Consider the following 27,091-nt stretch of genomic DNA (forward strand, 5'->3'; position numbering starts at 1 on the left):
GTTACCTTAGGGCAATGTTAAGTTTCGAGCCCTGCTGTCATTATGTTAAAACCATATATTCTAAGAACAGTATGTTCCTTTTCCTTTTTGTTAAGACTGCAATTTTTAAGTCATTTAAATAATTCACAGAAAAAAATAGTAATCTTAAAAATTAATTCTAGTACGCCCTAGATGACAGGCAAGTGTTGAAAAAATAAATTTCTCATCTAAGCACTATGAGTGACATGACCATCTGGACCACTAATTCTAAATCTTCTGAGATCACAATTAATTTTTCTTTATCCTTATACAAATATTTGCTGTGTCCTAAGGTCTTGCTCACCCAGAGCCTCTGTCCTTGTAGGTCATTTTTTAAAATAGATATACACACACCCCAACCTCACTTTGGTTGAGTTATAACTTGCATACAGTAAAGTGCACAAGTCACGCGTATGGAGCTCCATGTGTACATATCTATGTACCCCTAGAGCCTCCTAGATTAAAACATAAGTCATTTCTCACACTCCACAAAGCCCTCCTGTGCGCTTACCCAGTCAAAAATCAACCCTTGAAGGTAACCACTTTCCTAGCTAGCATCATCACAGGTCACGTTTGCCTGCTCCTGGATTTCACATGAATTGAATGTATTCTATCATGTCTGTTTTTTTTTTTCCACCCAACATTATGTCCATGAGATTCATCAATATCATTGGATGAAGTAGTTTTTCTTCATTTCTGTATTTTCTTGATGAATATGCCAATTTATTTACTCTTCTTGTGGCTGATGGTCATTTGGTTATTTCCAGTTTTTTAATATGAATAATGCCACTATAGACATTTTTTATAAGCAACTTATTTTTAATTGCTTAGTTTTAGGTTACATGTATGTTAGTGTGTTAACTTATATTAGCTTCAGAAGATGGTAACACACAGCTTCCCAACTGGTAGTGCCAATGTACCCTCCCACTATTCAATGTATTTTCTATTGAGCATTTTTGGATCCTTTTTGTAATTAAATTACAATTTTTGTCAGCTGTACATAAAATAATCCATCAAAGTGCTCTTCTTTTAAGTTAGGGTGCCTCTTTCCTCATCAAATAAATGACTTAAATATAAACACAATTTTAGCATATAAGATGAAGAGTGGGAAATCCATAATTCAACATAATTATCGAATGTAATATTGGAATATATTGAATAAATATATTTTTAAATGTAATTTTAACAAATCTCAAAAAAGTGTTTTGAGTGGCATTCTGGTCCTGCCATAAAATTATGTAAGTTACTAATAGAAATTGTCTGGATTTTGTGACAGGGCCCACGATATTGAAAATACATCCACATATTTAAATGCATAGTTAAAATTAAATAAGGGCAGATTCAAATTTCTTGTCACCATATAAAATACAGAAAATACCAAATAAAGATCTTTGCACTGCTGGTCAGGTTAAAAGACAGAACATGCCAATTTAAATTCAAATGGACCACTGCAGCTCCACATTACATTAAGGGGAAAAATAACCTAAGTCATCTTGCTATTATAGTTGCAGAAAATTTTATACATAAGTAAATGTTTCTTTAAGTTTACATGAAGACTATTGTTTTAACAAAAGCTTGATACAGCAAGAAAAGAGACTATGGCTTTGCTGAGAATCTGGGTCACAAAACATAAAACTCAGCCTGATTCTAAAGTAAAGGAAAAGAGCAAATGTGCAATAATGGAGAACATGGATAGAATCCTGTAGCTACCATGTACTAGTGGTATTAAGCTAGTCATTAAGTCTTCCTGATATTCCACTTATTTTCCTCTACAAAGGATTATAATATCTACCTAGAAGACTATTGTGAGCATTAAGTAAGGTGGTAACTCCAAAGAGCCATTAGACTACCTGGTAGATTTCAGTGGGCTTCAATTACACATCAGTCACCTGGAAAGCTTTTAAAAATCCCAATGCCCAGGCCACATCTCCGACCAATTAAATCAGAATCTCTGTGGGTAGGACCCCAGGCACCAGTATTTCTTAAAGCTCCCAGGTAATTCTGAATTTGTAGTCAAATTGTGTATACTTAGAAGAGATCCACATACTAAAGGTATAAATAGAGAAGATAGGGCAGATACCATTTAGTGGGGTGCGGTAGTGGAGAAAGAAATGCAAAACCGGCCAGGTGTGGTGGCTCACACCTGTAATCCCAGCAGTTTAAGAGGCCAAGATGGGCAGATCACCTGAAGTCAGGAGTTTCAGACCAGCCTGGACAACGTGGCAAAACTCCGTCTCTACTAAAAATATAAAAATTAGCCAGGTGGGGTGGCACCTGCCTGTAATCCCAGCTACATGGGAGGTTGAGGCAGGAGAATTGCTTGAACCAGGGAGGCGGAGGTTGCAGTGAGCCAAGGTTGTGCCATTGAAATCCAGCCTGGGTGACAACAGTGAGACTCCATCTCAAAAAAAGAAAAAAAGAAAAAGAAACACAAAACCACAGTGGGAATCAGGAGGCAGTCCGTACTAGGACTTGGCTCAGATCATGGAGAAGGGGGTAGGAACAGCATGCAGTAACTCCAATGACAAATCTCTCCCATCATGACTTTGAATCACTCTGCTAGGTCTTTACAGTGTCAGAAACATCTGCTTTATCTTCATGCCCAATTTGCTTTATTCCTTTTCCTTTCTAATTTAGCATTTGACTTTCATAAAATGAATGCATGCAAAAGAAAGTCTATTTTAGGCTATGGAGAATCTTTTATTAATATAGATGTACAGAAATGTAAGTTAAAAGGTTCCCTAGATTTCATAAATTTCACCATGCTAAAATTATTACGCCAATTTACCTTTGCGGGAAAGAACATCAATCTTCCTTCCAAAACACTTTGAAGATAAATTGTCATAATTTAATCCTTTCCATTATAGCTCCCCTGTTCCATTATGTGAAATATTTAAAATATAATTTTTCTAAACTGTCCCAAATAGAATTATAGCCTATAAATTCTTACAAAGTCTTCAAGACAACAAACGTTAAATTCCATGCCTAAGTTAATAAATACGTATGCTTATTCAATTTTTTAATGAATAAATCCCAGGAATCAAAGAAATCTTGAGAAAATTATTATGCTAACCCTATTAAGTAGCCCAGAAACTATTTAAAATATAAATATTTTTTGAATTTTATTATTTTTATGGTAGTTGTAGGAATAGGGTAATAGGAAGCATAATGTGTACTACTAAGTGTTCACAATACATGAATGCTTTTCTTTTGCAACTTTTTATTTTATTATCCTTCTACTTTAACAGAAGTTACAGTGATGACTACAAAAATAAAAGACAAACTGATCTATTTCCAGTGAATTTTATGAACTAAGGCATGTAATACACATGATCCAATTGAAAATACTCATTATGTTTCTCAATGATTGAGATAATTGCCTGGACTCAACTCTGCACTTCGCTGCTTAGCTTATGTATAAATGTTTTGAAATGTCATCTATACGCTACCTCAAAGCTCCTATAATTATGAAAGTTTTATAATCATATCAGTTTAGAGCTAGAGCAATCCAGAGAAATCATGTAGCTCATTCAACTCTTAATTCCTCAAATGAAAAAACAGATTTAGATAACCTAAATTTTCAATCATAACCAATTAGAGGTAGAGGAGATTAACACCCAGGTCTCAGGCTTACAAATCCAGTGGTTGTTTCTTATATTATAGCATGATACCTTCAGTCATGCTAAAAATTTTTAAAAAAAGATTTAACACCTCATTGATTTTAGCGTATCAGTGAAACTGAACAGATACATTGCTAATTAAAGGAATTTAATGTACTTAATATTTTTTCAAAAGTTGCCTGCAAGACTATACTTTCAGGGATCATTTCTATGGTTCATTACTAGGTAAGTTTCCCTGAATGTGTGGAGCCCCGAAAACACTCTTCAGGATACTATCCAGAAGAATTTCCCCAACCTAGCAAGGCAGGCCAATATTCAAATTCAGGAAATACAGAGAACACCACAAAGACATTCCTCGAGAAGAGCAATCCCAACACACATAATCGTCAGATTCACCAAGGTTGAAATGAAGGAAAAAGTGTTAAGGGCAGCCAGAGAGAAAGGTCAAGTTACCCACAAAGGGAAGCCCATCAGACTAACAGCAGATCTCTCAACAGAAACTCTACATGCCAGAAGAGAGTGGGGGCCAATATTCAACATTCTTAAAGAAAAGAATTTTCAACCCAGAATTTCATATCCAGCCAAACTAAGCTTCATAAGTGAAGGAGAAATAAAAGGCTTTACAGACAAGGAAATGCTGAGAGATTTTGTCACCACCAGGCCTGCCCTACAAGAGCTCCTGAAGGAAGCACTAAACATGAAAAGATACAACCAGTACCATCCACGACAAAAACATGCCAAATTGTAATAACCATCGACACTATGAAGAAACTGCATCAACTAATGGGCAAAATAGCCAGCTAGCATCATAAAGACAGGATCAAATTCACACATAACAATATTAACTTTAAATGTAACTGGGCTAAATGCCCCAGTTAAAAGATACAGACAGGCAAACTGGATAAAGAGTCAAGACCCATCAGTGTGCTGTATTGAGCAGACCCATCTCACATGCAAAGACACATATAGGCTCAAACTTAAGGGATGGAGGAAGATCTACAAAGCAAATGAAAAGCAAAAAAAGCAGGGGTTGCAATCCTAGTCTCTGATAGACTTTAAACCAACAAAGATCAAAAGAGACAAAGAAGGGCATTACATAATGGTAAAGGGATCAATGCAACAAGAAGAGCTAACTATCCTAAATATATATGCACCCCATACAGGAGCACCTAGATTCATAAAGCAAGTTCTTAGAGACCTACAAAGAGACTTAGACTCCCACACAATAATAGTGGGAGACTTTAAGACCCCACTGTCAATATTAGACAGATCAATGAGACAGAAAATTAACAAGGATATCCAGGGCTTGAACTCAGCTCTGGACCAAGTGGACTTACTAGACATCTACAGAACTCTCCACCCTAAATCAACAGAATATACATTCTTCTCAGCACCACATCACACTTATTCTAAAACTGACCACATAATTGGAAGCAAAACACTCCTCACCAAATGTAAAAGGGCAGAAATCACAACAAACTGTCTCTCAGACCACAGTACAATCAAACTAGAACTCAGGATTAAGAAACTCACTCAAAACCGCACAACTACGTGGAAACTGAACAACCTGCTCCTGAATGACTATTGCGTAAATAATGAAATGCAAGCAGAAATAAAGATTTTCTTTGAAACCAATGAGAACAAAGACAAAACATACCAGAATCTCTGGGACACCTTTAAAGCAGTGTGTAGAGGGAAATTTATAGCACTAAATGCCCACGAGAGAGCAGGAAAGATCTAAAATCGACACCCTAACATCACAATTAAAAGAACTAGAAAAGCAAGAGCAAACACATTCAAAAGCTAGCAGAAGACAAGAAATAACTAAGATCAGAGCAGAACTGAAGGAGATAGAGACACAAAAAACCCTTCAACAAATAAATGAATCCAGGAGCTGGTTTTTTGAAAAGATCAACAAAATAGATAGACTGCTAGCAAGACTAATAAAGAAGAAAAGAGAGAAGAATCAAATGGATGATATAAAAAATGATAAAGGGGATATTACCACTGATCCCACAGAAAGAATACTATAAACACCTGTAAGCAAATAAACTAGAAAATCTAGAAGAAATGGATAAATTCCTCGACACATACACCCTCCCAAGACTAAACCAGGAAGAAGTCGAATCTCTGAATAGACCAATAACAGGTTCTAAAATTGAGGCAATAATTAATAGCCTACCAACCAAAAAAAGTCCAGGACCAGATACTTTCCATTTTGATAGAAAGTATCTCAAAATAAAAAGAGCTATTTATGACAAACCCAAAGCCAATATCATACTGAATGGGCAAAAACTGGAAGCATTCCCTTTGAAAACTGGCACAAGACAAGGATGCCCTCTCTCACCACTCCTATTCGACATAGTTTTGGAAGTTCTGCTCAGGGTAATCAGGCAAGAGAAAGAAATAAAGAGTATTTGATTAGGAAAAGAATAAGTCAAATTGTCTCTGTTTGCAGATGACATGATTGTATATTTAGAAAACCCCATCGTCTCAGCCCAAAATCTCCTTAAGTTAATAAGCAACCTCAGCAAAGTCTCAGGATAAAAAATCAATGTGCAAAAACCACAAACATTCCTATACAGCAATAACAGACAGAGAGCCAAACCATGAGTAAAGTACCATTCACAATTGCTATTAAGAGAATAAAATACCTAGGAATACAACTTACAAGGTATGTGAAGGACCTCTTCAAGGAGACTAAAATGACTGCTCAAGGAAATAAAAGAAGACACAAACAAATGGAAGAATATTCCATGCTCATGGATAGGAAGAATCAATATCATGAAAATGGCCATACTGCCCAAGTTAATTTATAGTTTCAATGCTATCCCCATCAAGCTACCACAATTTTCCTCACAGAATTGGAGAAAACTACTTTGAATTTCATATGGAACCAAAAAAGAGCCTGCATAGCCAAGACAATCCTAAGCAAAAAGAACAAAGCTGGAGGCATCATGCTACCTGACTTCAATCTATACTACAAGGCTACAGAAACCAAAACAGCAAGGTACTGGTACCAAAACAGATACATAGACCAATGGAACAGAACAGAGGCCTCAGAAAAAACACCACACATCTACAACCATCTGATCTTCGACCAACCTGACAAAAACAAGAAATGCAGGAAAGATTCCCTATTTAATAACTGGTGCTGGGAAAACTGGTTAGCCACATGCAGAAAGCTGAAACTGGACCCCTTCCTTACACTGTATACAAAAATTAACTCAAGATGGATTAAAGATTTAAATGTAAGACCTAAAACCATAAAAACCCTAGAAGAAAACCTAGTCAATACCATTCAGGACATAGGCATGGGCAAAGACTTCATGACTAAAACACCAAAAGCAACGCAACAAATGCCAAAATAGACAAATGGGATCTAATTAAACTAAAGAACTTCTGCACAGGAAAAGAAACTATCAGCAGAGCGAACAGACAACCTACAGATTGGGAGAAAATTTTTGTAATCTATCCATCTGACAAAGGCTAATATCCAGAATCTACAAAGAGCTTAAACAAATTTACAAGAAGAAAACAACCCCATCAAAAAATGAGCAAATGATATGAACAGACACTACTCAAAAGAAGACATTTATGCAGCCAACAGACATATGAAAAAATGCCCATCATCACTGGTCATTAGAGAAATGCAAATCAAAACCACAATGAGATACTATCTCACACCAGCTAGAATGGCGATCATTAAAAAGTCAGGAAACAACAGATGCTGGAGAGGATGTGAAGAAATAGGAATGCTTTCACACTGTTGGTGGGAGTGTAAATTAGTTCAACCATTATGGAAGACAGTGTGGCGATTCCTAAAGGATCTAGAACTAGAAATACCATTTGACCCAGCAATCCCATTACTTAGTATATACCCAAGGATTATAAATCATTCTACTATAAAGACACATTGCACACATATGTTTACTGCAGCACTGTTCACAATAGCAAAGTCTTGGAACCAACTCAAATGTCCATCAGTGATAGACTGGATAAAGAAAATGAGGTACATATATGCCACAGAATACTATGCAGCCATAAAAAAGGATGAGTTCATGTCCCTTGCAGGGACATGGATCAAACTGGAAACCATCATTCTCAGCAAAGTAACACAAGAAGAGAAAACCAAACACCACATGTTTTCACTCATAAATGGGAGTTGAATAATGAAAACACATGGACACAGGGAGGTGAACATCACACACCAGGGCCTGTCAGGCGGTGGGTGCCTGGGGGAGGGAAAGCATTAGGAGAAATACCTAATGTAAATGACGAGTTGATGGGTGCAGCAAACCAACGTGGCACATGTATACCTATGTAACAAACCTGCACATTGTGCAAATGTACACCAGAACTTAAAGTATAATAATAAAAAAAGAATACTTCAAACTCCTCCCCCCCAAAAAAAAGTTGCCTGCAAGTCATTTTCTTGTAGGTTGAATCTCTTTTAAGTTCAATAAAGTATACTGATTGAGAGAAGTATTCTAAAGATGCTTTAGAAAAATACGTTGCTATTTACAATGTATTACTTAAATATATTTGATCCAGCAGCATTGGTATCACTAAAAGATTGTTAGAAAAGATGAAAGTCAGGCTGCACCTTAAGTCCAATTAAACTGTATCTACATTTTAATGGCTTCCCAGGAGCCGTGAGAAGCTGTATATTCACTCAAGTTTGAGAAGTATGGCAGCCAGCTCCAGCCCATCCAAGGAAAGGGACATTAAATACAATCTGGTCAGCAGGCCTCATTGATCAAACATGTCAGTTTGAGACCTGCACACTTAATGAAGATCTCATAGCTCATCTGAGGCTAAGTTAGAATTTAGGCATTCCAACTCTATACTATACCATGTTAGAGCATTATGTGATACTTACTGCCTCAGAGCAAATCCGTTCCTCCATACAGATAGTAGAAGAAGGGAAAGCAATCTACACCTCAGACTGCTGCAACTGTTCTGGTTCCAAGCCATCTTATACTAAATATAGGACTAAAACAAACAAACAAAGGGCCTAGCTTTCTTCCATCCAGGGATGCTAAAAGGAAGAAAAGTTAAGGCAGTTTATATATGCAATTGCAACATTTCTTGTGAGTGTAAGGTTTGCTGAAGATTTTGGTAGAGAATCTTTATCAATTTAAGAAAGAATTCCCTTCGATTTTACTTTGTGCTGAGAATTTTGTTTATAAATAATTACTTAATGCTATTAGATGATTTTCTGCAACTATTTTAGATATGTTTTTTCTTTTTAACATGTTAATATTGTGATCTGATTTTCAAAGTTTTAGCTACATTGTATTCATAAAATGAAATCATAGTGATATTTTCCTACATGTTTACCTTTTTATTTGTTCACTATTCCTTTGTGCAGAATTTCCTAACATTGTTTTTTTTTCTTCTGGAAATAAATAATTTAGGAGTTCCCCTGGTGTATATCTGTTGGTGTTGAATTATCTCAGCTTCTGTTATTTTGAAAATATCTTTCATTTGCCTTTATTTGTGAGGGGCAATTTTCCTGGATATAATTCCAGGATATAAGTACTCTAAGCTGTTGTAAAACACAAGTTAGTGTCTTCCATCTTCAGTTGTTGCCATTAAAACGTTAGATGTAGAGCAGCATTCTGGGGAGACAGTGGAGTAGGAAGCATGAAGAAACTGTCTCTGTACTTAAACAACAAATGCACTCTCAGAATGTTTGATGGAACTATTTTGGAACTATTGAGTCTATGAAAGGCTTGCAAATTCTGGTAACGCATCGATGGTAAATTTCAGCTCTTAGCACAATAGCAGCTCCTCATTCTCAACCCTCATCCTTCTGACGGAAAACTGTGCAAGGATTAGAAGAGCAGCTTGCACACAGCTTGTGGAAAGCAGGGTACCCTCAAAGCACCCTGTCCTCCAAATATTAAGAATCTGTGCTCCTGTCAGTGATTGCTGCTTCTGATCACAGAGGTGCAGAAAAATGATGGGCAGCCATTTTGTTGCACTTTCCCCATTGTTGCCAATAAATTCCCCTTGAGACGAAGTGACTTTCAGAATATTTAAAGGACCACAACATCATCCATCCATTTCTCATTTCTCATTTTTCTATTTTTCCCATTTTAGCAGCAAGACATAGAAGGACAGGACATTGAAAAGCAATTTCATAGATGAAGAAAATTAGAAAGTGACCATGTATGCTGAGGAAAAGGCACAGATTCAGAAAAGACCTGAGAAGACCTTAAGTTTACACTTTGAAGTAATTCTCATTATAAAGACAGCATGAAAATTAAACAATAATAATGATATAATAATGATATAATAATAATAATAAGCAAAACACCCTGAAAAGGGGGGAAATGTGATTTCCAAATTTACTACATAATTAGATTCAAATGTCCAGTTTCAACAAACTTCACGAGATATTCAAAGAAGCAGAAAAGTATGACCCACTCAAAAAAAAAAGAAAAAAGCAACAGTAATTGACCCTGAAAAAGATCTAATGGCAGATATACTAGACAAAGACTAAGACAACTGCCTCAAAGATCCTAAATGGCATCTTTAAGATATGGAGTCAAGAAAATAATTTATTTAAAAAATGGAAATATCAACAAGGAGATGGGAAATCTAAAAAGAACCAAAAATACATTCTAGAAATGAAAAGTACAATAACAGAAATGAAAAATTCATTAGAAGTATCCAATGGCAGAGTTAAGTAGGCAGATAAAAGAATCAGCAAAGTCGAGGAAAAGACAATGTAAATAAGTGAGTCTGAATAAAATTTTTTAAAAATTGAAGAAAGGTGAACAGAACCTATGAAACAGAGTCAAGCATATTAACTTACACATTGTGGAAATCTTGGAAGTAAAAGAGACCTAGATGAAGGCAGAAATAACATTTCAAGAAATAATGGCTGAATATTCCCCAAATTTGATAACAGACATGAATGTAAACATCCAAAAGGTCGATGAACTTCAATTACAATGAATTCAAAGAGAACAATTTCAAAACACATTATAATAAAACTTTGAAAGGAAAAATGCAAATAGAAAATTTTTAAGGCAGCAAAAAGCATTTCATCACGTACAAGGGATTCTCAATAAGATTGTCAGCAGATTTCTCATCAGAAACTATACAGACCAGAAGGCAGTGGGTGATATATTGAAAATGCTACAAGAAAAAAAAATGTCAATCAAGAATCCTGTATCCTGCAACACTGTCTTCAAACCTAAAAGAAAAATTGACACATATCCAGATCAACAAAACCTGAGGGACCTCATCGGGACTAGACCTATAAAATCTATTATTTTAGCAATGGTTTGTAACTTTAATATTTGTTTCCACATAATTTAAGATATTAATACACTTTTTAAAATTATTAATGTAAAAGCTAGTATTATTGTAACTTTGGTTTGTAACTCAGCAGTTTGTTTTATACAGAATTTAATAGAGTAATGCATTTAAAGAATTATCAGTGTATGTTTTGGGGCACACAATATATTAAGATGTAATTTTGTGACATAAACAACTAAAGTGGTGATGACTACACTGTAAATAGGCAGCTTTTGTTGATCAAAGTTAAGCTAGTATAACAAATTAGAGTACTGTAGTTTAGGACATTAAAATGCTGCCCCCATAGTAACCAAAGAGAGTAGCTGTAGAATATACACATAAAGAAATGAGAAAGGAATTAAATGTTTCAATATAAAAAATCAATTATACAAAGAAGAAAATATTAATGCAGGAAATATGGGACAAAAGGTATAAGGTATAAAGGAAACAAACAGAAAAATTACAGAAATACATCCCTCTTTATCAGTAACCACTTTAAATGCAAATGGATTAAATCCTCTACTCAAAAAGCAGGGATTTGAAGAATGGGTTTTAACAAAATGTTCCAACTAAATGAGATCTTAGAAGATACTCACTTTAGTCCAAAGACTCAAATAGATTGTAAGAAAAAGCATGAAATAAGATAGTCCATGCACATTGTAACCAAAAGAGAGCAGAGGTGGATACACAAATATCAGATAAAATATACTTTAACTAAAAAAGGGCATAAGAGCCAAAAGTACATTAGATATCAATAAGTTTTCATAGAGGAAAAAAGTATAATAATTATAAACATTTGCAAACCAAATAACAGACCATCAAAATATATAAAGCAAAAAATGACAGATTTGAAGGGAAAAATAGACAGTTCTACAATAATAAAGACTTAAATACCCCATGCTGAATAATAGATAGCACAACTAGACAGAATATTAGTAAAAAATCAGAAGACTTAATCAACAGAATACACCAAAAAGATCTAACAGACATATACAGAACATTCTACCCAACAGCAACAGCATGTACATTCTCCTCACATCCACATGGGACATTTTCAGGACAGACCATAAGCTAAGACAAAAATCAAGTCTCAATAGATTAACAAAGACAGAGATAATACAACCTGTCTTCTCCAGCCACAATGGAATGAAGTTAAAAATAAATAACAAGAAGGAAAACTGACATTCTCAAAAAAGTTGTAAAAATTAAACAACATACTTTTAAACAACCAATGGATAAAATAAGCAAACACAATGGAAATTTAAAAATACTTAGATATGAATAAAAATGAAATCACACATCAAAATTTGGGGAACACAGTAAGTATAGTGCTAAAGAGTAAATATATACTTTCAAATGCTTATATTAGAAGTAAGAAGATCTCCAATCAGCAACCTGATTTTACAACTTAAGGAACAAGAAAATGAAGATCAAACTAAACCCAAAGCTAGAAGAAAGCAGGAAACAGTAAAGGTTATAGCAGAAATAAGCAAAATAGAGAATAGAAAAACACTACAGAAAACTAATAAAAAGTTGATTCCATGAAAAAAATCAAGAAGTTTAATGAATTTTTAACTAGACAAACTAAGAAAAAAAAGAAAAATCAAATTATTAAAATCAGAAATCAGAGTGGTGACATTACTACAAATTCTACAGAAATAATAAAGCTTATGAGACTATAGTTAAGAATTCCACATCAACAAATTACATATCTTAGATAAAATGGATGAATTTTTGAAACAAAAGCACTGTCATCACTAAATGACAGAGAATTAAGAAATCTGAATAGATCTATAATTAGTAAGAAGATTTAATCAGGAGTCAAAATTCTCCTGATTAAAAAAAAATCCCTGGTGTCTTCACTGGTGACTTCCACCAAATGTTTAATGACAAACGAATACAAATATTTTTCATTATTTTCCAAAAAGTCGAAGAGGAAGGAGCAACTCTTAGTAGAAAAGCTTCACAACATTGGATTTGGCAGTGATTTCTTGGACATGACATGAAAGGCACAGACATCAAAAGAAAAAACAGACAAAATGAACTACATGATTTTTTTTTAATTGTACATCAAAAGATTCTATCAGCAGAGAATTTTATCCACAGAATTGGAGTCTATAATTATAAATCATATATCTAAAAGGAATTAACATCCAGAATGTATAGTGAATTCTTAAATCTCAATAACAACAGCAGCAAAAATCTAATAATCTGATTTTGAAAATAAGCAAATGATCTGGGTAGACATTTCTTCAAAGAAGATATACAAATGTCCAACAAACACATGAAACAATGCTCAACAATGCTACTCTATGGGAAAATGTGAATAAAAACTTCAATGAGATATCACCTCACAACCATTAGGATGATTATAATAAAAAAACAGAAAATAAAATATATGTTGGTGAGGATGTGGAGTAACTGCAACCCTTGTGTACTGTTGGTGGGAATATAACATAGTATTGCCACTGTGGAAAATCGTATTGTGGCTCCTCAAAAAATTTAGAGTAGATTTATCATATGATCTGTTAATTCCACTTTTGAGAATGTACCCAAAATATTGAAGGCAGTGTCTCAAAGACATATGTGTACATTCATGTTCATAGCAGCATTATTCACAATGGCTAAAACTAGGAAGCATCACAACAGTCCCTTACTGGATGAATGAGTATCAAAATGTGGTGTATAAATACAATGGAATATTATTCAGCCTTAAAAAGGAAGAAAATTCTAATGTATGCTAAAATGTGGATAAACTTTGAGAACATCTTGCTAAGTGAAATAAGCTAGTCATAAAAAATAGGTTACTGTATGATTCCACTTAGATGATGCTATGGTTTGAATGTGTCCCACAAATTTCATGTGAGATATTCATTGTATTAACCTCCAATGCAGCAGTTTTCAGAAGTGGGACCTTTAAGTGGCTGATTAGGTTACCAGGTCACCAGGGCTCTGCCTGCATGAAATTCTTAATGTCATTATCATGCAATTGAGTTAGTTATTGTAGGCGTAAGCTTGTTATAAAACCCAGTTTGGCCCTCTCTTGACCTCTCTTCCTCTTCCACCTTCCACCATGGGATGATCCATCAAGAGGGTCCTCACAAGATGAAGTCCTCTCAACCTTGGGCTTCCTAGCTTCCAAAACTGTAAGAAATACATTTTTTCCTTTATAAACTACCTACACTGTGGTATTCTGCTATAGCAATATAAAATGGTCTAAGACATGAGGTACTTAAGAGTAGTCAAAAATGATAGAGACAGAAAGTAGAATTATAATTACAAGGAGCTGACGGGGGAAGGGAAAATTATTGTTTAATAAAGATACAGTTCCCATCATACAAGAAGAAAATAATTCTATAGATGGATTGTGGTCATGGTTGTACAAACAGTATGAAATTATTTAATACCACCGAGCCCTACACTTAAAAATGGTTAGGATGGTCATTTTTATGGTATGTATATTTTACCACAATAAAAAGTTTTGAAAAGAAAAGTTGGATGTAAATCTCATCTTTATTCCATTGTTGATCATCTGTATTTTCTCTCTGGCTGTCTGTGAGATCTCTTTGTCTCTAGCATTCTGTATTTTCACTGTGCTATATCCAAATGTGATTCTTGTTTTTCTTGCTTTTGTTTCCAATGTATCTCAAATCTTTCATCATTTCTATACACTATTTCAGCTACTTTTATCTTTAATATTGTTTTTTTTTCTTACCACCTTCTACATTCTCTCTTTGAGAAAATACAATTAGATATATGTTGAATTGTATTTATCTTTCATTGTTTTTAACCTTTTAAAAATGTTTTCATCTCATTTTCTCTCTGTGCTACAATCTAATTTTTAGATGTACCCTCCTCTACTGCAAAAGTCTTTTTCCCTAGCTCTTTGAGAAATAATTAACAAACAAAAATGTTAAATATTTAAGGTGTGCATTGTGATGCTTTCATATATGTATACATTGTGAAATGATTACTACAATCAAGCTAATTAACATATCCATCATCTCATATAGTTACCATTATTTTGTAGTGAGAATTCATAAGATCTACCCTGCTAGCAAATTTCTAGTATATAATACATCATTATTAATTGTAGCCAAAATGATGTATAATAGAGCCCATGCTTTATTCATCCTTACTAACCAAAACTTTGTAACTATTGACTCAAATCTCACCATGCCTTTTTAATTGTTCCTACTGTTCATTTTTTCAGCTTAATGAAACCATTCTTTAAAAAAAAAAATTGATTGGTATGATTTTCCTTGCCAGAAATTCAATTTTCTTCTCTTTCAAATATAAATGGCCAATTTTTACAGTCATTTATGCCTCTTTCACGCTTTTGACTCCATCTTTTTTGGTTTGTTCAAAGAGATTAATGTAATTATTTTATAATCTGTATATAGTGATTTTACTATGTAGTCTTCACAAATTTAATCTGCATTTTAAACCTTTTTATAATGTCTTATTTCTACACATGTAGTATTAATTTGTTTGTTAAAATTAATGTTCTTTGGAGTTTGTTTTTTCTGTGAGAACAATTAAAGTTGTGTATTTTATTTTTTTCCCCACAGAGAAGTTTGGTATTTACATCAGTTACACACTTAGGACACCAACTTCCCAAGACCACTTTTCATTAAAGTTTACGTTTGGAGCCATACAAGTTAGTGTGAATGAGCGCCCCAATGCCATAGGGAAGATGACTCATGGTTAGGAAATCCCAGGGAGATACTTTCTTTTTATTAATTTACCTCTTGCTATTGACTGGTGAGACTAAGAAAGCCACATTTCTTCCTCCTTCGCCCCTTGAGAGAATAGTCCTAATTCATCTCAGTTTTATATGGGGACAGGCCATGGAAGTCTTACCAGCATACAGAAGGTAGTCTGTATCATTTTGTTAAGTGAATAAATAAGTGCTTCTCAAAGAGAAGTTATTTCCAATATTAAATTGACCACTTCAGCAGCGCTTATTAATAGTCTTTAGAAGTTACATTTTCTTTTGCTTCATTAGAGTAAGAAAGGAGCCAATGAGATTTTTAGAAAAAGTTGGATAACATAAACATTTTCTGAAACATAAATAAACATGTCATATGCAGTTAAATATGTGAGCCTTTGTCCACAATCCTATTCTATATAACTAGATGTTCTATATGTGGAAACTGTTTCTTAAAGTTGTGCCTTAAGATGGAATCAATCTATGTGCATCACATTTTGGGAACACTTAGGCCATGAAGATGTTGGTTATACCCAAAACGCTTCCCCCCGTCACTACCACCTGCCTTCCTTGAATCTCTGTGTTGCAACTTTCTCTAGAAAGATGTTAACTCTTACCATGAGAGAATGAGCAATCTGAATAAACCTTTGCATGTCCACACTCAGTGATATAATTCATCTAACAATAATGCTTTAGGTTACTTTTGATTGCTAAAACTTGAATCAAGTATTTCTGAAATGGATAGAAGGGTCCTATGCCTAGGGTGTCCTTATATATATTATTATAAATGGCTCTACAGAAACACAAAGTTCACTCTGCTATCTCTTTACCATGCCTCTGCTTCAATGCAAAAAATGGCAAATTTCTTCAGTTCAAAGAACACCAGAATTTAGCTTAAGTAAAATGCCTAGGGTCATTCCATCAGTAAAAGAAGTGCAGTTCCCTAACTGAGGTAAAATTTAAGTAACTGTCAGCGGTTCATATTATCTCTCACTGCATCTGTAAGATTATTTCAATTGGGAAAAGAAGTAGCAGAAGATACTTGTAAAGCTTCTTACAAACGCTTGCAATTTTTCTCTGGGAACTTTCTACTCTTCTGTCTGTTTGACCCTTCAGAGAAAGTTCATCTTCTAAAAGAACCACAGTATTTTGCCACAGAACCATCAGTCTTACCAAGGCTAAAAAGCAGCCCTGAATCTCTCCCACCACTTAAACTTCATTATCTGCATATTAAATGATTTTATGCAAAGTATCCCCATTTTATAAATTTATTTCTTATAATAAATGCAAAAGTGTGTATCTGCTTTGAGAACAAAAAATTGTTATTTTTTTGTTTTTCCTCATTTTGAGGGAGAAAAGCATGAAAAAGAAAATGACTACTATTTTTCATCTTCTATTGCAATTGCATGGTTTGAAAACCTTAATGCCAAATCTAATAGCTGAATGTTATTAATATCCCATACCACAAGGAAGACTGGAAAACAGGAAAAGTAAAGTAAAAGTTTGACAGTTTCCATTAAATGTGTGCTGATATTTTTCTGAAATACTGAGATTTTTTTCAAGATAAACAATTTAACTGTATTTCCTAATTTTACACATGTAAGATATATGCTCCTTAGATGCCTTGCTATGAAGAATAAATGTGTTCCTGTTACACAGTGTTTGTTATGAAAGATTCTCACAGTTGTATAGCTCATTTGACTACATCATATGACACTGTGCCACATCATTAATTTATGCAATTTTGTTGGACGTTAGTCTGTTGAATATACCACCTGTTGTGTATACTTTTTATCTCTGTTACTGTGTTTGATATTTCGTTGCTATGTCAAAATTAATAAGTTACTATTGGTATTTTGCTTCTTCGTTCTACTATATAAATTATTTAGCAATTTCTTTAAGTAAATGCCACTTACCACTTTTATTACAATAATGATAAAGATAATTCTTAAAATAATAATGAACAAGATGATAAACATAATAATTAACATTTTCCAAAGCATTTTCACATATTGTATTCACAACAATACTGTCAAATAAGAAGAAAGGTCTATTATCTTCCTTGCACAAAAGAAAAAATAGATTAAGAATTATCAGGCAACCTGTCCAATATTATATAATTTGTAATTTTTATACAGGATACTCAGATTTGCAGGAGAAATTCCACTTCAGAAAGCACCAAATTACCATCACATTGATTTCCAAACGTCTAATTTAAATATCTAGATATCTAAATATCTGAAGTCATTTTTCAGAAAATGTGCATGTAATTTTCCAGAGACATATATTATAGATAGTTATTAAGTCCGAATGTAACCCTCAAATAACCAATTCATCTCAAATAAATGTGAAAAATAAGTAAGACAGAGACTAACATTGCTTTTTAGAAAAACTACCAGTTTCTCCTGAGGTAAGTGGTTGCTTTCTCCTTTCAATGTAAAGAGAAAAGGTTTAGCTGTGAAACTGTTCTGTAATGCTTGGGATTCAGAAATGTGCAAGAGTACATCCTGCTTTCATTTAGGTGACAATAAAAACAGAAATGAAGTTAAGTTAGTCCATGCAATTATTATGGAAGAATTAGTATAATTACAGATCTCAAAGGTATACTCAACATCTTTTTAAAAAATAAATTCAGAATATGCATATAGTTGGTAATGTCCGTTCCCAGCAGGAATAACTGAAAAGGACAAATATTTGAAATGTCATCCTTATTAATTGATGGTTTCTCATACTCAGCTTGAGCAGAGTCAATAAAAACATTACCTTGATGAAGGTACAAACTTATAAGAAAATATAGTCAATATTTACAGTAGGGAGATAAATGATCAATAAAATCCCTATTTGTTTTTGTTTTATTTATAATCCAGCCTGCAGTTCGGCTTATCTTTTAAGTAGATAGGGTCACTAAGGAGGCTCCTGCAGGGTGCAAGGATGCAGTGCTGCCTTCAGCTAAATACAATAGAGAACACTGTCAGTTCTATGCTCCTAGAATATTGTGAGGCACAGAAAAACAAATTAGGAAGGGGTTGGCACTCCAGCCCTTACAGCAACTTCTCTGTTGTTTATTCCCTTTTATTTCTGCACTGAGTGCCCAAGGCCATGAGACCTTACCTCTTGCATCAATGTGACCTGGATGTGAGACATGGAGTCAAAGAAGATCATTTTGGAACTTTAAGGTTTAATGACTGTCCTATTGGATATTGGACTTGCATGGGGCCCTAGCCCCTATGTTTTGGCCAATTTCTCCTATTTGAAATGGGCGTATTTACCAAATGCCTGTGCCCCCATTGTATATAGGAAATAATTAACTTGCTTTTGATTTTACAGGCTCATACGTGGAAGGGACTTGCCTTATCTCAGCTGAGACTTCGGACATGGACTTTTGAGTTAATGATGGAATAAGTTAAGACTTTGGGAGACTGTTGGGAAGGCATGATTGTGTTTTGAAATGTGAAGACATGAGATTTGGGAGGGGCCCAGGGATGCACTGATATGGTTTGGCTGTGTTCCACCCAAATTTCATCTTGAACTGTAGTTCCCATAATCCCCATATGTTGTGGGAGGGACCTGGTGGGAGGTAATTGAATCATGGGGAACATTACCCTCATGCTTTTCTCATGATAGTGAGTTCTCACAAGATCTGATGGTTTTATAAGGGGCTTTGCCCTGCCTTTGCTCTGCACTTCTCAATCCTGCTGCAATGTGTAAAAGGACATGTTTGCTTTCCCTTCCATCATGATTGTAATTTTCCTGAGGCCTCCCCAGCCCTGTGGAACTGCGAGTCACTTAAACCTCTTTCCTTTATAAATTACCCAGTCTCGGGTATTTCTTCACAGCAGCGTGAGAATGAACTAATACACTGAGATTTACCTTCAAAATATATTTTATATGAATATTTAAATGTTTCTCTGTATACTATTTTTAAATTTAATACTGGGATCAACTTTAGTACGGAGCCTATTCATTTATGTTCTTTTTAACACTTCATGTACATATTCAGAACAAAACCAACATAATCTCAATCAATGCTTCATGAAAAAAGAAGTAAATGCATTATATGGTCCCAAGGAACTACTGAATTATTCGTGCCTAGAGTTAGGGGCAAATTGGCAATTATGTTGTGAGGCAGGATACATTCATCCCGTTAGAAAACACACTGTAAGCTTCTCCAGCCAATCTATGAAAGGATTATTTTCTGACTGATGGAAGATCAGTCTGAAATCTAACATCAGACTCATTCTAGGAAAATAAAGTGGGTCAGGCATGGTGGCTCATGCCTATAATCCCAACCCTTTGAGAGTCCAAGGTGGGAGGATCACTTGAGGCTAGAAGTTTGAGACCAGCCTGGGCAATATAATTAGACCCCTCTTTACAAAAAATAAAACAAAAAATTAGCCAGGCATGGTGGCACATGCTTGTAGTCACATCTATTCAGCAGGCTGAGGCAGAAGGATCACTTGAGCGTGGGGTTTGGAAATCATAGTGAGCTATGATAGTGCCACTGCACTCCAGCCTGGGCAACAGAGTGAAAATCTGTCTCCAAAAAAAGTTGAGGAGGTGGATAATTGGAACTGAATACTGCGATGGCTGATTTTCCTAACTCAGTTGAAAACAATTTCAGAGGCTTCAAGATAAAGTTCTAATTATAGGATTGTTTTCAGTGCAAGATTTCATGAACTCAAGTAACTGTTTTCTTTAAGGAACTTAAAAGAATCCCCCTTCTTTTCAGGTATGCAGAAGACATGTCAGGATCTTAACTAGTAGAGACATAGGGTCCTGCAAAAGGAGGGCCCAGGGCAAGTCTGGTTGTATTAGCATTACTAGTATTTGTCATTATGCTGGCAGCCAAACTCCTGCTGACATTATGGTTGTGTGGTTTGGTACTTCTTCTTACTTCTGGCTGTGAATTAGCAAATCAGTGTCTTATATTTAAAGTGCAAACAATATGGCTGATCACAAAGAGCTGGAACTATAATTAAAGAAAAAAAGCAATGAATGTATTTCATTTGTTTAATATCATAATAGGTCCCCACTTGAAAATCAAATAATCCACCTTTTGAAATTGAGATTGAGAGACATTAGTAGTTTTTGACAGGGGAAAAATTTCAGAATAAAAACTGATTTAAATGAAAAACTAATCATGATCTCAAATAACAAAAATGTGCACTAACACATTCTATTTGTTTAATTTCAAATGGATAAGCTAATAACACAGCTAGATAGATAAAATAAGAGAAAACTTGTGCAAAACTCTTAAATGCCCACCCTTTCATAAAGAACTAAAAGACAAATATAATTTTTAGTGTCAGACTACTAAATACTGTTTCTATAGAGACATTTGAAGATTAATAATTACATACATTTATAAACCACAAAAATTGAATAGTGAAATAATTATGAACATATGAATTTCACTAAGTAAAACAGTATTTGCATAAGAACATTGAACTTTGTATATAACAAATGAGATAATAATAAATTAAATAATACAAATAAGAAGCAGAGCTTCCTAGGGAGTAATAAAAGAAAGGTTCTTAACATTTCACTGAAAAATATTCTTAAAAAATAGTTCTGAGAAACTGAAGTATTCAAAATGATAGTCATTAGTCCTGGTTTTCTGAACAAACAACAAATTAACAAGATCAAAAGCACAAACATAATGGAAGAGTTACTTGGAAGTGAAAGATAAATTTCTATGTCAAAAGTAATAAATAACAGGAGACGAGGTGTATTTTTTAGAGCATAAAATTATCTCATGCTAAAGTTTGTTTTTCATTTTTTAAATTTTGGAAGCATACACTTTTCATTAATTAGACTAAAAGGCCTTAAAGTAAATTAATAATCAAGTAGAATAATAATATCCATAAATATTATATGAGTACGTTCTATTTCCTACTACAGCATACTTAATAGGTGAAATAATTGAGTCAAACTTTCTCCTAAAGCATATAATCAATAAAAATAAGTAATTTATTATATTCAAAGTTCACATTTGGAAGAATTTTAGTGCTGCCTGATAGAATAGAGAAAAATCAAAGATATCAAGGCTGTAACATTTTAGGTGATTAGGGAAGTAGAGCAAGGGCCATGATTTAAAAAGTGCAATAATTGTACAAAATATGTCTTCCTGTCCAGAAGGTCAAAAGTAGGTACCAGTAGCCAATGAATTTCATTGATCTAGAATCTTTGTATGTAAGAACGATGCCCTTACACAGGGGCCATGTGGAAGAGATGATTTTTTTTTTTTTTTTGAGATGGAATTTTGCTCTTGTCACTCAGGTGGGAGTGCAGTGGTGCTATCTCGGCTCACTGCAACCTCTGCCTCCCGGGTTCAAGCGATTCTACTGCCTTAGCCTCCTGCGTAGCTGAGATTACAGGCACCCACCACCACACACGCCTAATTTTTTTGTATTTTTAGTAGAGACGGGGTTTCACCATGTTGGACAGGCTGGTCTCAGACTCCTGACCTCAGGTGATCCACCCACCTCAGCCCCCCAAAGTGGTGGGATTACAGGCATGAGCCACCGCGCCCGGCCAGAAGAGATGAAATATTTTATTCTTCAAATGCTGCAACTGAAAAAATGAAAAGTTTGTCTTAAAATTCAAGAAATCAAATGATTCTTCATTTTAAACTCAATCAAATCATCCCCATATAGAATTTTTTGTCAATTTGCCTTGATTCATTGTGACTTTTCAGTGTTTGGCTTTCCATTTCTTATTCTCCCTTTCAGAGATACACACCTATTGATGAATTTGTTAGATATTTATTGAAAGTATTTTATGTGCTAGGCAAAAACAATAAAAACAAACCTGGTTTCTGCATTCATTTGAGCTTAAAGTATCATCATCAAAAGATACCATTAACTTTTAATGATGCCCTCAAAGTCACATTTTTTTCTTCATCTTTTGCCTCAAATATTATTTTCTTCTATCTTCCTAAAGTCATGTCTTCTTTTAAATTATCTTTCAATAAATACTATTTTTAAAAAAACTTTCTATATAAACACTGATGAGCATTTAGTTCATGTGCTGTTTTGTGCTATAAAATTTTAAACTAAATTTGGGTCAGAGGTCTCTTAAATCCTTTACTATTTTCTTATTCCATTTTGTTAGTAATTATGCAGTTGTAATTAGAAGACAGATATTATTTTTTTAAAAAGAATCCCATTTTCCTTATAATTCCAAATTGCCTGTAGTGCTAACATATTTCACTAAACGCTTTACATATGTTTTCATTACTGGTCTTAATTTACACAGTGATGACTTCCCATTACTTATTCCTGAAGTCACTTTTAATCTTATGTCTTTGGTTTGTGATTTTGTTTATACCTTCCCCCGGCTGAACCACCATATGTTCAAGAGGTTTAGTCTGAAATTTCTTGTCTATTCAATATTTCTTTGACTGCCTTAACAATTTTTCAAACTGTTACAAGTTTTCCCCTTCATCTTCTGACGCAAGGGCTTTATAGCCATGCTGTCCCTTTAATTTGTCCCTGCTTTCCAGACATATTCCTCTTCCTGCTCTCTTATCACTAGAATCTCCTTTCTTCTGTTCATTCTCCTTTTACCAGCATTACCATATCCTCCATTTTTATCCCCAGGGTTATTGCTCCTTTTATTTTGTTATATATTTGTACCGGAAGGCAAGCCCTAACCTAGGCACTGAATGTGTTGAGTAGCACTATTCATTCAAAAACATTTGTGAAGCAACTACTTTAAGTCATGCCTTAAATAAGAATCGGAGGATATAAAGAAAACTACGTTCCAATTCTCTAACTCAAAGTATGAATAAGCAAATGGAGAACCCAGCTTGTGAAATAAATAATTAAAATACAAGTGGCATTAATTTTTATAAACAATACAAGTATATTCCTTGGGAAGGAAGTGAAGAAAAGGTAGAGGGGTTATGGAAGATATCTTAGAGGAGGATGTCTCAGTCTGTTTATGCTGCTATAATTAACGTCTAAGACTGGGTAGTTTATAAAGAACAGAAATTTTTTTGTCACAGTTCTGGGGACTGGGAAGTCCAAGATCAAGATGTCAGCATATTCAGTGTCTTGTGAAGGCTCACTCTCTTCTGCAAAGATAGCACTACTTACTGTTTCCTCAGATGGAGGAAGGTGGAAAAGCAAAAGGGATAAACAGTTCCCTCACACCTCTTTCACAAGATCTTTAAATACATTTATGAGGGCTTTGCCATCATGACTAAGTCACTTCCTATATGTCCCACCTCTTAATACTATCACATTGGTGATTAAATTTCAATGCATGAATTTTAGGAGGACACATTCAGAGCATAGCAGAGGGCATATCTGAACTGGCTCTTGATATACAATGAATGGGTAAGAGAACATAGAAGGTGAGTAAAGCATTCATGACAGTGGAACTAGCATGTTCAATGACAAGTATAAAGACCTGCGTGTATTCAAGTCTACATGTAGTTGAAGAACAGGGTGGGTGGAAGGTGAGACTGCAAAGGTAAATGTGGATCAGGTCATGAGAAGCCTCGCAAGATACTTATGACTTAGGTTACTTCTTGTGAGTTATGGTCTGTAACTGAAAGATTTCAAGTCGAGGGGATATCTGCAGTGTAAAGATAATTATTGAGACAGTATGGAGAATGGATTAGAGGAGGCTGAAACATGAGTCAGGATTAGTGGGAAGTAATTACAATAATTCAGGGAAGAAATCACGGGATTCTGGACCAAGACAGTGAGAGTGTTGATGGAAAAACAGTAAAATATTAGAGATTGTTTAGGAAAGGGCATCAGTATTTAGTAACTATGACTGGGAGGAGAAAGAGGGTGAAGAAGGTAATCCATAATGAATTCAGGCTTTGTCCACAAAGTGAATGGTGGTGTCTTTAACTAAGACATATTTAATCTACAGTAATAATTGAGAGAATGCTAAATATCACTATAAAATAACAGTTTCTGGTAAGTTTATTTATCTTAGATAATTAAATAGAGTTTCAAAATGGGATGCCAAGGATATATCTCCTCTGTTCTTCCTTAAAGTGAGATCTTATCTCACAACTCTGAGACAAATTTTTAAAAAAGGAAAAAGCTTTGAAAGTTAAAGGAACTTTCTTAAAGTCACTTATCTAGTAGGTAGTAAAACTGAAAATCTATTCTAATTCTTGCCTAGTCTGGCAGTTCTTTTAACCATATGGATGTTATAGAGTTGCACAAGTTGTTCATTGCACAAGAGTACACCAGGCCAAGCAACTAAGTGGGGATCAAATTCCAGCCTGTGCTCCACCAACACATCCTGAAGACTGTTCCAAGTCTGTATATAAAATTTGAAGAGGTGCCTTTTCCAAATTCATTGAAAAGTCCTCTGATAACCAAGCTCTGCATCCTCAGAACTTTGTCTCCTTAAAGGAATTGAATTGTTAGAATTTGTAGAAAGGTACAAAACCAAATCTTGAGGTGGCCCTCTTTATCTGTTGTATCTTAAGAACTTGCTCTATCTAGGTACACGTTGATCTGCTTTTGGTAAAAAGCTAATGAAAACTGTCCCAAAATGGAAAGCGTGAAGAGAGGGAGTGGGGAGACTACTGAGCTAGAAATTTCCTGTACTCTGTTACAAATGGTAGTTACATCCTCAAATTAGAGAGTATAGGTAACTAATAATAAAAATCGTAGTCATCCTAGTGTGACTAAAATTAATTACTATATACATGTATATCTTCAGGGGACTGGTTCTGAAACTAGATTTAAAAAAATCATACCCAGAGCATAGCTCTAGAACACATATCATAGAATATGATTCAGATATAACAAAGAATAAAAAATCCTTTTCTGGCACCGTATAGGGTTTATTTTATATTACTATAAATTTATGACTAAATGACTATATTAGGCTGACCTTCAATATTTCCTGTAACTTTTTCATCATGATAAATGATGAATCATAATGAGAAAAGTGATTTCTTCTATAATGGTGTGAATATTTCATTTTTACTGAAGAACTATAATCTTCAATTTCATGCTGAATAAGAAATCATAATCATATGCAACACTATGCAAAAGCTATGAGGTTGTCCTTTATTGTACCATAATAAAATCTGAGGTTATCAGTCATGCAACTATAGAAGAATGTGCATCTTCTTTTCTATTTAAGACATGCTTCTGTGTTTCTCCGAATTTTCATGACTATTATTAAATACTGACCTATACACATAGATAAATATGCATAGTGATCAAATAATTGGGCATAAAAATACACCTAAAATGTAAACTTTAGATTTATGCTATTTTAAATTTTTCATATTCTCTTTACTAATACTAATACTCTTTACTAATACTAATTAGGCTAGAATCTCCATAACTAACCACCACTGGAAATTATACTAATCCTTGGGAATATGAGAAGGACTAAGGAGACCATCCTTTTAGGAAGCACACTCCTGACTAAATTTGGCTGTCCCTCTAACTTGCTTTGGCCAATAGAATGCAAACAGGTGTGATATGAGCAGGGATCTTAAAATGCGCTTATGCGACTTGGTGGACTTCCTGCACTTCTGCCATCTGCTATGAGAGGACCATTCCTTGTAAGATAAAAATGCATAAAGCAGCTATAAACTCAAGTTGTAGCCTGAGGTCAAGCCCAAACAATCTATAGCAGAAAGAGAAGCTTCCTCCCTCTCTGTCTCCCTCCCTCTCTTCCTTCCTTTTGCTATCAGAGTGTGCTTTTCTAATGATGGACCAAAAGGGTGGAAATTGAAGCTAGTACTGCCTTGGGACTTTAACTAGGAACTAACATGCTGTCACATACACCCTTTGGTTAAATAAGCCTTGTAACAAAACTCAACATCACTGGGATGGGGAAATAGAAACTCTCACTTTCATACATTGTGAAGTCACATGATAGGAGTGAGTAAATAACTGAGAACATCATACAATCCACTGAAACCTTTTACTAGGAAAAGAAATTACTGTGCCTCATTTTTCAAGGCTAAGGCAGCTCCCCAGGTTCAGATATATGGGCATATGACCTGTGAAGTCACACAGGGCCCCCATACTTTCAAGGGCCTTGCACTTGGTTTAATGCTCTGCTGTCACCATTTTTAAAGTCTTAACATTTTTATCAAGGAGCTTAAATTTATCATTTTGGGCTGAGTCCTGCAAATAATGTAAATAGATCTGTAGATCACTATTCATCCCTCCCCTTCCTTCTGTCCACCCTTTCTCTTTTGTGTACTGGGCTCTGTGGTTGGTGCTGGGGAGATGGTAAAAATGATTTACAAGGACTTCACTTTTCTATACGTACCAGATGCTATTTATCATCACAGATAAAAGTAACGACTCTTGAGCCATGCTGTCTGGGATTAAATTTCCTTCTGTCACTCTTCACCTGTGTGACATTGGGAAATTTACTTAACTTCTTTGTGCTCTAGATTACTGTTAATATAACAGGGATAATG

At 34.6% G+C, this 27,091-nt stretch overlaps 1 protein-coding gene and 1 pseudogene across 5 annotated transcripts in view; one reads left to right on the forward strand and one right to left on the reverse strand.

The window, feature by feature from the left end:
- Positions 1-27,091, reverse strand: part of EDIL3 (EGF like repeats and discoidin domains 3) — a 442,725-nt gene that overhangs the window by 370,112 nt on the left and 45,522 nt on the right. The gene's annotated exons all lie outside the window — the stretch shown is intronic.
- On the forward strand, positions 3,822-3,907 carry LOC115934917 (uncharacterized; annotated as a pseudogene).

This window comes from Gorilla gorilla, chromosome 4, assembly GCF_029281585.2.
Source record: "Gorilla gorilla gorilla isolate KB3781 chromosome 4, NHGRI_mGorGor1-v2.1_pri, whole genome shotgun sequence".
NCBI classification, from domain to species: domain Eukaryota; kingdom Metazoa; phylum Chordata; class Mammalia; order Primates; family Hominidae; genus Gorilla; species Gorilla gorilla.